Raw genomic sequence first — 15,216 nt, forward strand, 5'->3', positions numbered from 1 at the left:
TATGATTATGATATTATGTGCGATCATGGGATCTAAGCCATTGATCTATGTTATGTGCGATCATGGGACCTAAGCCATTGATCTATGTTATGTGCGATCATGGGACCTAAGCCATTGATCTATGTTATGTGCGATCATGGGACCTAAGCCATTGATCTATGTTATGTGTGATCATGGGACCTAAGCCATTGATCTATGTTATGTGCGATCATGGGACCTAAGCCATTGATCTATGTTATGTGTGATCATGGGACCTAAGCCATTGATCGATCATGGGACCTAAGCCATTGATTTATGTATGTGTTTGGTCATGGGACTTAAGCCATCGACTCAAACTAGGATTATGTTTTTCAAGGGGCTCCGGTCTCTTGGCGTATGTTTGCAAGTATGATAACGTGTTTTGATTATATATGTGATGTATATGGATATTTGTTATGTTCCTCACTGAGTATATTTTTCAATATGCTCACCCCTTATATTTTCAGTTTTGCAGTTTCAGAGTCGAAGTGGCCATGGAAGTGGAGAATGACTAGGGATAAGGATTTTACATTGAACATTTTAGTTGAACTCATTAAGTTTTATTTTGTTTTTATGGTACTACTTTAGTTTGGCAAATGGAATTTTAAATTAGTTTAAATTTTTTCTTATAAATTAAGAAATTATTATTTTACTATCTTTTGTTCTCTAAATTTTTTTAAATAGTAAAGTTTATGAAAATTGGGGTGTTACAGTAGTAACTAGAGTCTGTTTAACAGATCTCCAAGAAATAGCTGTACCACCACAGAGGAAAACATAACCAGTCTGAGATTTAGCATTATGGGGATCAGATAAATAACCAGCATCCGCATAGCCTACCAATGTCATGTCTTGGTTTCTTGGATAGAACAAACCAAGATCTTTTGTACCTTGAAGATAACGAAGTATGTGTTTAACACCATTCCAATGTCTTCGTGTAGGAGAAGCACTGAATCTTGCTAGCAAGTTAACCGCAAATGCTATATCAGGCCTTGTGCAATTTGCGAGATAAAGTAGTGCTCCAATTGCACTCAAATAAGGAACTTCTGGTCCTAAAATATCCTCATCATCTTCTTTAGGTCTAAATGGGTCCTTATCTATTTCTAGTGATCGGACAACCATAGGTGTACTAAGTGGATGTGATTTATCCATATAGAATTTCTCTAAAATCTTACTCACATAAGTTGACTGGTGTACAAGAATTCCTTCAGGGAGATGCTCGATCTGCAGACCGAGACAAAACTTGGTTTTACCCAAGTCTTTCATTTCAAACTCCATCTTTAAGCATGAACGAGCTTCTTCAACCTCTTTGGGTGTTCCAATTATATTTATATCATCAACATAAACAGAAATGATACAAAAACCATTTTGTGATCTTTTAATGAACACACAAGGGCATATATCATTATTCACATATTCCTTCTTCAAGAGGAATTCACTAAGTCGGTTATACCACATCTTTCCCGACTGTTTTAAACCGTACAACGATTTTTCTAATTTCACACAATACATGTCACGAGTTTCATTTTCCTTCATATGAGGAATTTTGAATCCTTCAGGGATTTTCATATAGATATCAGCGTCTAGTGACCCATATAAATATGCAGTCACGACGTCCATTAACTGCATTTCTAAATTCATTGATGATGCCAGAGATATCAAATAGCGGAATGTTATGCCATCTAAAACAGGAGAATATGTTTGATCAAAATCAATTCCAGGTCTCTGCGAAAACCCTTGAGCTACTAATCTCGCTTTATATCTTGCCACCTCATTATTCTCATCTCTCTTTCGTACAAATACCCATCTATATCCCAATGGTTCAACATTGTCGGGTATAAGTATTATAGTACCAAGAACTTTTCTTTTCTTTAGCGAGTTATACTCTGCCTCAATTGCTTCCTTCCATTTCAACCAATCAGAGCGCTTCCGGCACTGTGCTACTGTTTTTGGTTCTGGATCCAGATTATCATTTGAAATAGTACATGCAATTGTAGATACAAATACATCGTCTATTACAATAACATTTCTGTTATAAGTTTCTCCCGTATTTATAAAGTTCATAGCAACTTCAATGTTGACATCAACCAGATTTTTATCAATTCCCATTATATTATGATCTGGTTGTTCCGCAATCCCAGTATTAGTTAGTGCACTTTTAGAAGTACTGGGATTATCATCTACAGGATGATCCTCTTCAAGAGGTTGTTGGAGTGATATCATATTTTTATTTGATTTTGTTTTGCGGGGATTTTATCTTTAGCACCAATAGGTCTCCCACGCTTCTGGCGTTCGGGATTATCAGCTGATTTATTTTGTCCATATGGAACTTCAATCCTTTGTGGTGCATTCATAGCAGGAATATATGATTTTGTCACTCCTTTATGATCAGTAAATGCATCTGACAAATTACTTGCTAAATATTGCAAGTTAATTATCCTTTGAACTTCCAGTTCAGATTCATTAGTACGTGGATCTAAATAGTGAAGATTCTTTTCATTCCATGAAATTTCTCGACATTGTGTTAAAGTTGGGCTTTTGTCTCCCCCTAATGTCGGGAAATGATCTTCATCAAAAATACAGTCAGCGTACCGTGCAGTAAATTGATCCCCAGTCATGGGTTCAAGAAATTTAATTATAGATGGAGATTCATAACCCACGTATATACCTAGCTTACGCTGAGGTCCCATTGTGGTACGTTTTGGTGGCGCTATTGGAGTATAAACTCCACAACCAAATATTCGCAGATGAGAAATGTTTGGTTCTTTACCACGTACTAATTGTATTGGGGAATATTCATGATATGCAGTTGGTCGGATTTGGAGAAAATTTGCAGCATGCAAAATCGCATGACCCCAACAAGTAATAGGTAAGTTTGATTTTTGTAGCAATGGTCTAGCTACTAGTTTTAAACGTTTGATTAAGGATTCAGCTAGACCATTTTGTGTGTGGACATATGGAACAAGATGCTCCACTTTAATACCCAATGACATACAATATTCATCAAAAGATTTTGATGTGAATTCACCGGCGTTGTCCATTCGAATGGACTTTATTGGGTAATCGGGAATTTGAGCTCTTAATTCGATTATTTTGGCAATAAGCTTTGCAAATGCTTTATTGCGAGTAGATAATAAGCATACATAAGTCCATCGAGTAGAAGCATCAATTAGGACCATAAAATATTGAAATGGTCCGGACGCTGGGTGAATTGGTCCACATATATCTCCTTGAATTCGTTCAAGAAAAGAAGGAGATTCTAATTTAATTTTGGTACGAGAAGGTCGTACTATAAGCTTACCTTTTGCACATGCTTCACAAACAAATTCATTTGAATATGATAGATCTTTTGTTTGTATATTGTGCCCAATAGCATTATTAATAATCCGACGTATCATATTTTGCCCAGGATGACCCAATCGTTCATGCCATAATATAAAAGATTTTGGGTCTTTAAATTTTATGCTTAACGCAACATGATTGTTAGGTTTAATGTGAGTATAATACAACCCAGTGGAGAAAGAAGGGAACTTCTCAAGAATTTGTTTTCTACATCCAACATTCTGAGTGATGATCAGAAATTCATTATTGTTATCAGTTTCAGTTTCAATGTGAAAACCGTTTAGTCGGATGTCTTTAAAACTAAGAAGGGTACGTTTTGATTGTGGATACAAAAGTGCATCATTGATAATTAATTATGTATCCATAGGGAGTATTAGAGAAGCTCTTCCAGAGCCGACAATAAGGATATTGTCATTTGCAATTGTAGTGACGCTCCCCCTTTTTTCAGTAAGAGTTTGGAAATATTTTCTATCAGTAAGTATAGTATGTGTTGTGGCACTATCCACTAGACACAATGTACTTTCATTCTCCATGAGTTGCAAGTTTGTGTTTGACATTCTAAAAGTAAAGAAGTAAAATACTCCCTCCGTCCCTGAAATGGCTTCCTCTTTGGGGACGGCACGGGTTTTAATAAAAAGTTGTAAAGTGTATTGATAATGGAGAAAAAGTGATATAATTATTATTGAAAGTTGTGAAAAGTGTTATAATTAGTATTGGGAGTGGTGAAAAGTGAAAAGTAAGAATAAATAAAGTATTATTAGTGGTGGGGTAGGTTTCCAAAAATGGAAAGAAAGAAAGAGGAAGTTATTTGGGGGACGTCCCAAAATGGAAAAAGAGGAAGTTATTTTAGGGATGGAGGGAGTATAAATCAAGAAAATAGTAAATAGCAAATAAGTCACAATAATAATAGAATTTTAAGTATTGCAAACACACAAAAACAAACTAAATTACTAACAGTTTGCAAATAAAACATGAACCATAAATAAAATCCTAAAATGTCTGAATAGTCCAACACATCAAATTACTTTTGATCTCCATAATCTTCAAGATCAAGTTGCATTAAATCATCATCATCGGCATTAAACTCCAAATTTGCTTCAGGCAAACTGGCATGATGTATTTCACTTCGAATTTTCTTGTCTTTCTTGTTCTTTTGCAACATTTGATATGCTTCAACGAGGTGCTTGGCGGTGCGACATGTACGACTCCAATGACCATCGCACCCACACCTGTGACAAGTTTGTTGTGTTTTTGGAGTTTGCTGAGATGTACTTGCTTCTTGTGGATGCGATGTCTTATGAAATCCTTTTCCATGACTTTGGAATCTAGCAACATGATTGTATCCACGACCTCGACCTCGACCTCGACCTCCTCTATGGGACCAACCTCGTCCACCACGTTGGGACCAATTCGCTTTTCCTCGGCCTCTCCCTCGACCACCTCTATAAGTGGTAGCATGTGCTTCAGGCACTGCTTGTGAACCAACTGGTCTTGCATTGTGGTTTCTCATCAAAAGCTGATTATGCTTCTCTGCTACAAGTAAAGCAGAAATGAGTTCATGTCACGACCGGTCCTAATTAAGGATAATTAAGCCGGGGAAACCGTGACTAATGGAGGGAGATTAGAAACGGGGTAGAAAGGGAATAATTAAACAAAGAAGAATCACATTTCATAATTTAACAAAAGGAATATTTATAATATAACAGAAGTTTAGTCGTATAGACTCAAATAACTAGTAAGTTCAGATATCTCTGACTTAGCCAAATAAACATAAAACTTCTGAGTACGCAGCGGAATATGATTCTGATTACATGTATGAAGACATGTAACCCTAGAGTTCATTAATACATAATAAGACAAAAGAATCCCGCTCGTCACTTCATCACCATCGGCAGCTGCTCAACCTGCACATTTAGAAATATATGCAGGGCTTGAGTACAAAAGTACTCAGTGGGCACGTATGCCTAAGTATAAAATACATGCTTCAAAACTGTAAATTGTCATGCCATAATTAAACAGTACAGCAAGGGAGTTTTTCGCTAAAAGGCCCAAGCTTACTAAATTCATTTGTGATTCTTAAAGTTCGACTGCAGTCTAAGTTCTCTTGTAATCTATCATATCTGGAACTTTGTGCCGGAGAGGTGGCCACCTCTCACGGTCACTTGACCGGCCAACCCGCTAGATGACTCACGGTCACTGGTGTACACTAGCCCTGGCAGGATAGCTATCAACTGCTCAAGACACGAATTCGATTACATGATAAAAGTCACATCAGATAGATATCATACCGAAATTTAAATATTTTATGGCAAGACAATATTTGAAATAACTTCAATTAATTTAGTCATGAAATAACTTGCTTGAACGTAACATTTAAACTCATTTGATATATATGAAAGTAATGCCCACCTGTTAGAAACTTTTTGTGGTACAGTAGCTCCTTGACTGATTATTAATCTCGTGCTTGACCTTTATTACGAGAATATAAATAAGATATTGCTCGAATAAAATCATCAAATGAGAATGTGTATTTAACTATGCATGATCCTTATGCATGAATTATTATTATGAAATAATAATCAGGGAATTTCTATTGTTAATCCAAGTTATTGGATTTAAACAAAAGCTAAGTCTCGTCTCATGAAGCCGGATAAAAATTAATCCGTTCTCTTAGGGTGTTCTAATTCGCCAATTAAATAAATCCATCCTTCGTGGTCGTTACTAAGATATAACTAATTCGGCTTATTCGCTGAATAATCTCATAAAATCTCTCGGCTTAATAAATAGGAATAGTAATGTTATAAGATTAAATAATTAAAAGGCTCAACATAAGGCAGCCTAATAATTAATTAAACAAATATGGGCCTGGATAGCTAAAATGAAAGGTCCAATTAAAAATAATTCATTGGGCTTAGTAATTAAATCATTCTTGGCCCAAATGATTAAATAATAAATAGTTGGGCTCAAATAAATAAATCATGTAAGGTCCAACTAAATAAAATTTCAGTCCATAATTTAAAATTAGCCCAAGAATAGAATGAATTATTCTGAGCTTAAAATTAAATAAAACTCAGCCCAGCTGAAATATAAATGAGATTAGAATAATAGCCCATCGTAAAATAAGCATCAGCCCAATCTTTAAAATAATTCAAGCCCAATAGAAATAATGGGAATGGCCATTTAAATAAAAGACTGGCCCAATTCGAATTTAAGTGAAAGCCCAATCAATTAAATTGGAAGCTCATTTCCTTTAGAATAAAACAAACCCAAGCTCAAATAATTCGGCCCAAATAATATAGATAAAGGCCCAATTTATGAATTATAAGGGGAGCCCAAAACAATTAAATTAGGGAAGGCCCAAACTTAAATAAAAGAAAGTCCAAATAATTAAAATTATGAGGCCCACATAAATAAATTAAACCAAGCCCAAACCCTTAAATTAATCAAACGAGGCCCAACGAAATAAATTAACCAAGGCCCATATAAATAAAATCAGAGGCCCAATTCATAATTAAAAATCGGCCCATATCAATAAATACAACAAGGCCCAATTGAATAAATAGGAGGCCCAAATTTCCGGCCCAAAAGAAAAATAAAGGCCCAATGAATTTCTCTCCCAACTCTCGGTTCTTTCTATCTTCAAGGACCGATCTCTCTCTCTAATTCCTCAAATCAGACGCCACCTATATCTCTCTCTCTCTCGATCAGCCCCCCAGCCGAGGAGTACGCCGCCTCCAACCGGCCTCAGCCGAGGCGCCTGCCGCCGCAGCTCTGGAGCCCGGCGAGGTCGACGCTTCGCCGCTTCTCCTCGTCAACGTCAATCCCTCAACGTCCTTCTTATTCTCTCCGAAACAGAGCTGTCACTCTCCCCTCCCAATTTAGAAATCGCCGCCGTCGCCGCTGCCCATGGAAGGACGGCGAACGGTCGCCGGTCGTTGCTCTGCCTGACTCGGACACTCCCTTCGGTTCTCCTTTCGGCTTCAACCGTTCTTCTCTCCCTCGAATCTATTGAAGGAACGAAGAAGCCCTAATTTCTGCCAGAGAAAGGATACCGCCTCCGCTGCGACTGGAGGACCGGCTTCGCCGCGCCGCCGGTCTTCAGCCCGCCGAGGGCGCCGATCCTCGGCTGCTCCCCCTCCCACCTCACTTCCTTTCCTTGAAGGTCGAGGGAAAAGAAAAGGGAAGAAACCCAAGTTCCTCAGTCAGAAATCGTCTCCGCCTGAAACTCCACTGCCGCGGCGCACCGAGCTGCTGCTGCTATTTTCTCCGGGGTCGAAGGTTTGAGCCTCGCCACGCTGCTGCTGGATTCGGGTAATGGGTACGCCGCCGCTGCTGCTACTCCAGAATCGGCGAGGGCCATCGCCGAGGTCGGGAGTCGTCTGCCTTTCACCGCTCGACGCCGTCGACGCTGCTGTTCCCGCGAGTTGCCGCCCAGATATCGTATCTCGGCTTGACTAAGCAGAGCAGCGCCCCTCATTTCTAAAAGCTAAGTCTCCATCTACTCTATTGTAAAGCTTGATTTTCCTTGTTGTGCTTAGTATGTTGAGTCCCTTAAGTTCTTACATACAAGTATAGTGATTGGTGTTCTGCCTTATAGAGTGTGAGATGTCTTTGTTCTATCCCCTGCTATTGTATTTTGATTCATGTTGCTACATGATGGGAGCTCTCATGGCTTTGGTTGTACAGTGGTAATATTTCAATGTATGAATCATACTACTTCCGTGAAATGCCATAATTCATGGGTTCGCATATGTGGTTTGCTATGAGCTCTATAGATATGAATACAACAGGAAAGTAACTGATGCTATTTCATATAGAGTATGTAACTTTGCTAAGTTTTTCAAGCTTATGGTCATCTATCATTTGAAACTGATATGATGCTGGTATGGATGTGGGTGCATTGAAGGAATGGAATAGTGTAAATACCTTGAATGTCTTGTTGAATGGCTGTTTCGTTGTTGGATTATATGCAGCAAAATGAACTGAAATAACCAAGTTGCTGTTCATAAATGTAGGTGGAATCCTGAGTGCATTAAAGAGAATTCAAAGAAGGCTTACCTCCTTGAAGTTTGGCAAGAAGAAGAGTACTTTACTCCCCTTGAAACTTGACGGACAGTGAATGAAGTAGGGAGTTTGTTGGCTGGGGTTGATACTAATAATTCATTGGTGAAGACTTGAGTGTAATGGTGGGGGAAAAAAAAAGAAAAACATAATGATAGTGGTGTATAGAAGTTGGGGAACAAAGTTTAATGGAAAGAAAAAGAGAAGAAAAAGAAAGGAAAAAAAAAAGTAGAGGAGAATTATTGATGTATTTTCTCTGACTCGGTGATTCTGTAACTGTAAAGTGAATCACGTGCTCATATTTGCTTGTACTGTTTATTTAAATAAATCCCGATTTCGACATGTGATATCTTACTAAAAACGATAAGTTATAAAATGAATCTAAATTAAATCCGTAGATTTAATTCGTTCATTGATCTGATATCTAAATTAAATCCGCAGATTTAATTAACTCACGAGTCTGAAATAATCCACAACTTGAGTAAGAATAAAATCTAATTCCATCTCGCTTAAATAAATAACGTGACTTTGCTAAGTCAGTTATAACTCTGAAATAATATCATTGACTGCTTTAACAATATAAATTCAGGATCATAAGCTGAATTCATATCAGAATAATATCCATTTTCATTCACTGATGAACAGAAATACACACTCATTACTGGATTTAAAATATATAAAAGAGCGGGTCACTACATACTACCCCTCTTAACAAAAATTTCGTCCCGAAATTTGCATAATTCTTCTAAAACAGTTCGGGGTATTTATCCTTCATTTTGTCTTCAAGCTCCCACGTGGCTTCCTCTTGTCCGTGGTGTCTCCATAAGACTTTCACTGATGTGATTGCCTTATTCCTGAGTTGTTGTACTTTTCGATCTAGAATGGCCTCTGGTCTCTCTTCATAACTCAAGTCTGGGCAAAGGATCATCTCTTCTTGGTGGATTATGTGCTTTGGATCGAAAACGTATTTTCTGAGTTGTGATACGTGGAAAACATTGTGAACGTTTCCAAAACTTGGCGGTAATGCCAACCTATAGGCTACTGGGCCTATTCTTTCCAAAATCTCATAAGGTCCTACGAATCGGGGCCTAAGTTTTCCCTTGACACCAAACCTAGTTATCCCCTTGGTAGGAGATACCTTTAGGAAGACCTTGTCTCCTATTTCAAACTGTAATTCGGTTCGGCGTGCATCAGCGTAAGATTTCTGTCTATCTTGCGCCTCCTTTATTCGCCCTCTGATTTGGCGGACTATCTCAACCATCTCATTTACCATGTCTGGTCCTAAAACTTTTCTCTCACCCACTTCATCCCAATAAAGTGGTGATCTACATTTTCTTCCATACAATGCCTCATATGGTGCCATATCGATAGTCGCCTGGTAACTGTTATTATAGGCAAATTCAATCAACGGCAGCACTACTTCCCAACTTCCACCTCTATCTAACACCACTGTTCTCAACATATCTTCGAGGGTCTGAATTGTCCTTTCAGACTGCCCATCTGTCTGCGGGTGGAAGGCGGTGCTGAAATTTAACCTCGTGCCTAACTCCTTTTGTAAGCTCATCCAAAATCTAGAAGTAAATTTTGAGTCTCGGTCTGAAGTGATCGACACTGGTACACCGTGTAAGCGTACAATCTCTCGAACATATAACTGAGCTAGCTTGTCTGATCCATGTGTGATCGGTATTGGTATAAAATGAGCACATTTTGTGAGTCGATCCACTATTACCCAAATGGCAGTGTTTCCTTTCTTTGTTTTGGGCAAACTGGTCACAAAATCCATTGCTATGTGCTCCCACTTCCATTCTGGAATTTCCAACGGTTGTAATTTTCCATATGGCCTTTGATGTAAGGCCTTCACCTGTTGGCATGCTAGGCATTTTTCCACAAATGACGCTATGTCTCTCTTCATTCCTTCCCACCAAAAGTGTTTCTTTAGGTCCTGATACATCTTAGTACTGCCTGGGTGGGCAGTATAAGGGGTATCGTGAGCCTCACTCATGATTTTATCCTTAAGCTCATCATCGTGGGGGATGCATATTCTTCCTTCAAAGAGGATAACATTATCTGATGCTTCTTGATAATTCTTGACGCCTCCTTTTCTTACTGCTTCCCGTAGTTTTTCCATCTTCCCGTCTTTTCTTTGTGCTTCTACGATCATCTTCCTCAAGTTAGGTACTGTTGCCACAACGCTTGCTATCGTCCCTGGTGGTTTAACCACTTCTATGCCCATTTTGCTAAATTCCCTTATGAGCACCGTCTCTCGAGTGATGAGAGCTCCCAATTTAGATTGGGTCTTACGACTCAATGCATCAGCCACTACGTTGGCCTTGCCTGGGTGGTAGTTAATACCGCAGTCATAGTCTTTCACTAGTTCGAGCCATCTCCTCTGTCTCATGTTGAGGTCCTTTTGCTCGAAAAAGTATTTCAGGCTTTTATGATCTGTGAATATTTCACACCTAACTCCATATAGGTGGTGCCTCCAAATCTTCAGCGCATGCACCACTGCAGCTAACTCCAGATCATGAGTCGGGTAATTCAGTTCATGTGGCCTAAGCTGTCGTGACGCATATGCTATCACTCTTCCTTCTTGCATCAGCACGCAACCAAGTCCATTTTTGGACGCGTCTGTGTAGATCATGTATTCCTTATCAGCTGTTGGGACGGCTAACACTGGTGCCGTAGTTAACTTCTCCTTAAGTTCTTGGAAGCTCTTCTCGCACTCCTCTGTCCAAGAAAATTTTATTCCCTTCCTGAGTAGTTGCGTCATTGGCCTTGCAATTTTGGAAAATCCTTCCATAAACCTCCTATAGTAACCTGCCAATCCTAAGAAACTTCTTATCTCATTAGGGTTAGTAGGCGATTTCCATTCGCGCACTGCTTGCACTTTTTCAGGGTCCACTTTAATCCCTTCTGATGATACAATATGTCCTAAAAACGTGACTTCGCTGAGCCAAAACTCACACTTGCTGAATTTGGCATAAAGGCGCTCTGTCCTCAACGTTTCTAGAACAATTCTCAGATGTTCCTCATGGTCTTTATCGTTCTTCGAGTAGATCAGGATGTCATCTATGAATACCAAGACAAATTTGTCTAAATACGGATGGAACACTCGATTCATGAGGTCCATGAACACGGCTGGCGCATTAGTTAGCCCGAATGGCACAACTACAAATTCGTAGTGGCCATACCTAGTTCGAAATGCCGTCTTAGGTACGTCTTCTGGTCGAATTTTCAGCTGGTGATAACCAGACCGCAAATCAATCTTCGAGAACACGCTTGCTCCCTTGAGCTGGTCGAAGAGGTCATCTATCCTTGGTAAAGGATATTTGTTCTTCAGTGTCACTTTGTTCAGTTCCCTATAGTCTATGCACATTCTCAATGTGCCATCCTTTTTCTTCACAAAAAGTACAGGTGCACCCCAAGGTGATACACTTGGCCTAATGAATCCAAGTTCCAAAAGTTCTTGCAGTTGTATCTTGAGTTCTTCCAACTCTTTAGGAGCCATCCGGTATGGTGCCTTCGAAATGGGAGCTGCCCCGGGCTCCAAATCAATGGTAAACTCAATTGGTCTGTCCGGTGGTGGCCCTGGCAGAATCTCTGGAAATACATCTGAAAAGTCCCGTACAATTGCTACATCTTCTATACTCTTTTCAGTACCCAGTTCTCCGTGCAAATATACGAGGTAAGCTGGGTATCCCTTCTTCATCATTTTCGTTGCTTGTAGGGCGGAGATGATCATCTTTCTTCTTCCCATACTAATTCCGTGGAAATGTGACGGCTCCCTTCCTGGGGGTCGAAACGATATCCGTCTTTCGTTACAAAGGATGGTGGCATAGTTCTCGGCTAGCCAGTCCATTCCTAGGATTATGTCCACATCTCCCATTGGAATAACATACGAGTTGTTCACTACAATCTTGTGTGACCCTATGTTCAGTTCTAGGTTCAAGCACACATGATCTACTGTCGTCATCCCTCCTATAGGTGATGATATACTCAACTCTTGGTCAGCTCTTTCCATTTTAAGTTTTAATGTGTCAACACATGTACTTGAAATGAAAGTATGTGATGCGCCCGTATCAAATAGAAGTACAACAGGAGTATTGAGTAGCATGCCCATACCTGCCAGGTTTCCCTGGTTGTTCTCGGGCTGCTTCTGCCTCATAGCATAGGCTCTAGCATGACGAGGTTTTTCATGTTGTTTCTGTTGTCGCTGCTGTTGTTGGCGGGCCTGTTGCTGATATGGTTGTTGAGGTTGGGGTTGGTACTGTAGCTGTTGGTGCTGTTGTGGCTGCTGATACTGTGGTTGCTGCCTTGGGTATGATTGGGGCAAAGCTTGAATTGCTCGCAGAGGTGGAGCCTGGATAGGTGGGTTTGGCCTTGAACCCGTTCCATGTTGCTTATTCGGGCACCGGTTTGCATAGTGCCCCTTCTGGTTACAAATATAGCAACTATCACTGCCGGCCTTACAGATTCCCACATGATTTTTGTTACATTTGGGACAATGTGGGGCCCTCTGTTGGTCATTTCCCATCTGTTTCGGTGCACTCTGGCCTCCATAGCCCTGTGACTGGAAAACCCGTCCCTGCCATGGCCTCTTCTCACCTTGGTTCGGGTTACTGTTGTCCCATCTCCTCTTTCCTCTAAAATTTTGATTATGATTCTGATCATGTGAAGGTGCTGGCGTAGGTACAGTTGCAGGTCTTTCTCCTGGCATGGCTGCTTCAATGTCTAATGCTCGGCTGAGCGACTCAGTGTAAGACAATCCTCCGTGGCTTGCCAAAGCCATCCTAATTTCGTGCCTCAGACCGGCACAAAACTTTTCAGCCATCTTCTCATCTGTGTCAACTTGTTCCGGTGCATATCTAGACATATCGCAGAACATCCTGTCGTATTGAGTTACCGACATCTTCCCTTGTTTCAGATTGTAAAATTCAGCTTCCTTTTTCTTGCGGTAGCTCTTGGGTATATACTTGTCATATATACCGGCTTTGAATTGTTCCCAGGTCAGATTTTCTAACTGCTCTGCTGTCATTGTTTTCATCCTTGCTTCCCACCAGAAATCAGCTGACCCAGTCAACTGAAAGGACATACAAGTCAGGCGTTCTTGGTCGGTGCAACGCAGGAAGTTGAAAATGCGTTCAATAGCGCGAACCCAAGTTTCAGCTTCTGCCGGGTCTCCTGTCCCGTTGAAAGTAGGTGGGTTCTGTCGCAAAAATAATTCTTCAATCCGTCGTTCTGGCTGAACAGGTGGTTGAACTATTTCGGGTTCTGGTTCTGGCACTGTTTCTGGGTCTCTTCTTTCATTTCGGGGAATCCTGCCCCCTCCTCTTGGTCGTCCTCGTTTTGGCGGCATTCTATTAGGTCAAAACATAAGTTGTCAACGCATTAAAATGTAATAAGGACATACTATCATTTCTATAGTTACTCTTTAACTCATCGAGTTCTGCTCCTGTTAAAACTTAAGCGAACATATAAATAAAACATAGCGGAATGACTTGCCACGAAAGACCAATAAGGTCACCATATATAACATAGGGAAAATTGCCTCCATGAGGACTTTACATCATCATAAAAATCTAGGTTCAAAGATCTATGTAAGTACCACACATGATGAACTGGCTATCCAGCGAAGCCATTACAAAAAGTACTCAATCACAGAACGCCCCAAGGTTTCGCGTATCCGTACTAATACTAGTCAAAAGACTATGCCGGCATATGGCATACAAAGAGCATTAAAACAATCTATGTTTCTGGAATATTTAAATATCATCCTATTAGATATATATATATATATATAAACCGGTCTAAGAAGATCGGGTACAAGATCCCTGGGTCGGGGCATGGCTGTCTTCCTCTGGATCCTCTTCCGGATCTTCCTCTGGGTCTTCATCTGTTTCTCCGCCAGATGGGTGCGACTCACCCCCTCCTTCACCTGCTGCCTGGCCAATGATGGCTGAGCGAATCATCTTCAAGGTGACTCGAAGAGTTGGGCGGTCGTCCATGGCCGGGGCTTTTCCCCTATTGAGGAAATCCATGGTATCGGCTAAGACTCTGTCAACGTCGACCATAGCGGCTGCTATCTCTGCCTTGCTCAACTGCCTCGATGACAATGGTGGCTCACAGACTAATGGCATTGAACCCGTGCCAGGTGGAAAATCTCTGTAGGCTTGAGGCCTAGAGGGGCCTGCCTCAGCGTCGTGCCTCCTGGGTTGCCCTAAGATAGGGGCTGCTGGTGGAGTCGGCTCCGGAATTGGGTCCAGTAGTTCGTCGGGCGAAGGTACTCCGACTCGAGCAAGGTCTCCCGGACGTGTATACGGCCCTCGAGGAGCATTTCCCCAACGAGTGAATTGTGCCTGGATCTCAGCAGTAAATCCAGAGAAGTCATAATGCAAATCATAGGACCTGCCAGAACGAGTGATGTAGTGAGCGGAAATCATCCTCGCCCATCCCTGCCATTCTGATGGCAGCAAATCCATTAGCCGCTCCATTCCGTCATAGTCCGATATCCCATGGTCTCTTGCAGCGACCCAGTGTCGATGGAAGCCGGCCAAGAATTGGCCTAAGTCATCACCGTGGCATTGGCGATAAGTAAAATATGAGTTCCTGATAGCATCCGGACTAGCATCTCGACGCAACGGCCGTCGTCTGGTAAAGCGCATCCTTGCCATCTATACATGAAGGTCGCATAATCAAACTCACGAATATCAAAATAGGTGGCAAAAACAATAGGGTTCAAACATATCTATAATAGTAAGGTAATAATTCTACTTGAGGTCTCGAAATTCAAACCACGGT

At 40.7% G+C, this 15,216-nt stretch overlaps 1 long non-coding RNA gene across 1 annotated transcript; it reads right to left on the reverse strand.

Moving 5' to 3' along the window:
- Positions 1–5,024: 5,024 nt before the first annotated feature.
- LOC130995000 (uncharacterized) lies at positions 5,025–9,025 on the reverse strand. The gene is made up of 3 exons (XR_009091982.1): positions 8,284–9,025; positions 5,767–5,826; positions 5,025–5,261 (listed from the first exon to the last, which is right to left on the reverse strand). It is a non-coding gene; the product is annotated as an uncharacterized LOC130995000 (long non-coding RNA).
- Between the last annotated feature and the right edge of the window lie 6,191 nt (positions 9,026–15,216).

The sequence above is a fragment of the Salvia miltiorrhiza genome, chromosome 7 (assembly GCF_028751815.1).
Source record: "Salvia miltiorrhiza cultivar Shanhuang (shh) chromosome 7, IMPLAD_Smil_shh, whole genome shotgun sequence".
Taxonomy (NCBI): domain Eukaryota; kingdom Viridiplantae; phylum Streptophyta; class Magnoliopsida; order Lamiales; family Lamiaceae; genus Salvia; species Salvia miltiorrhiza.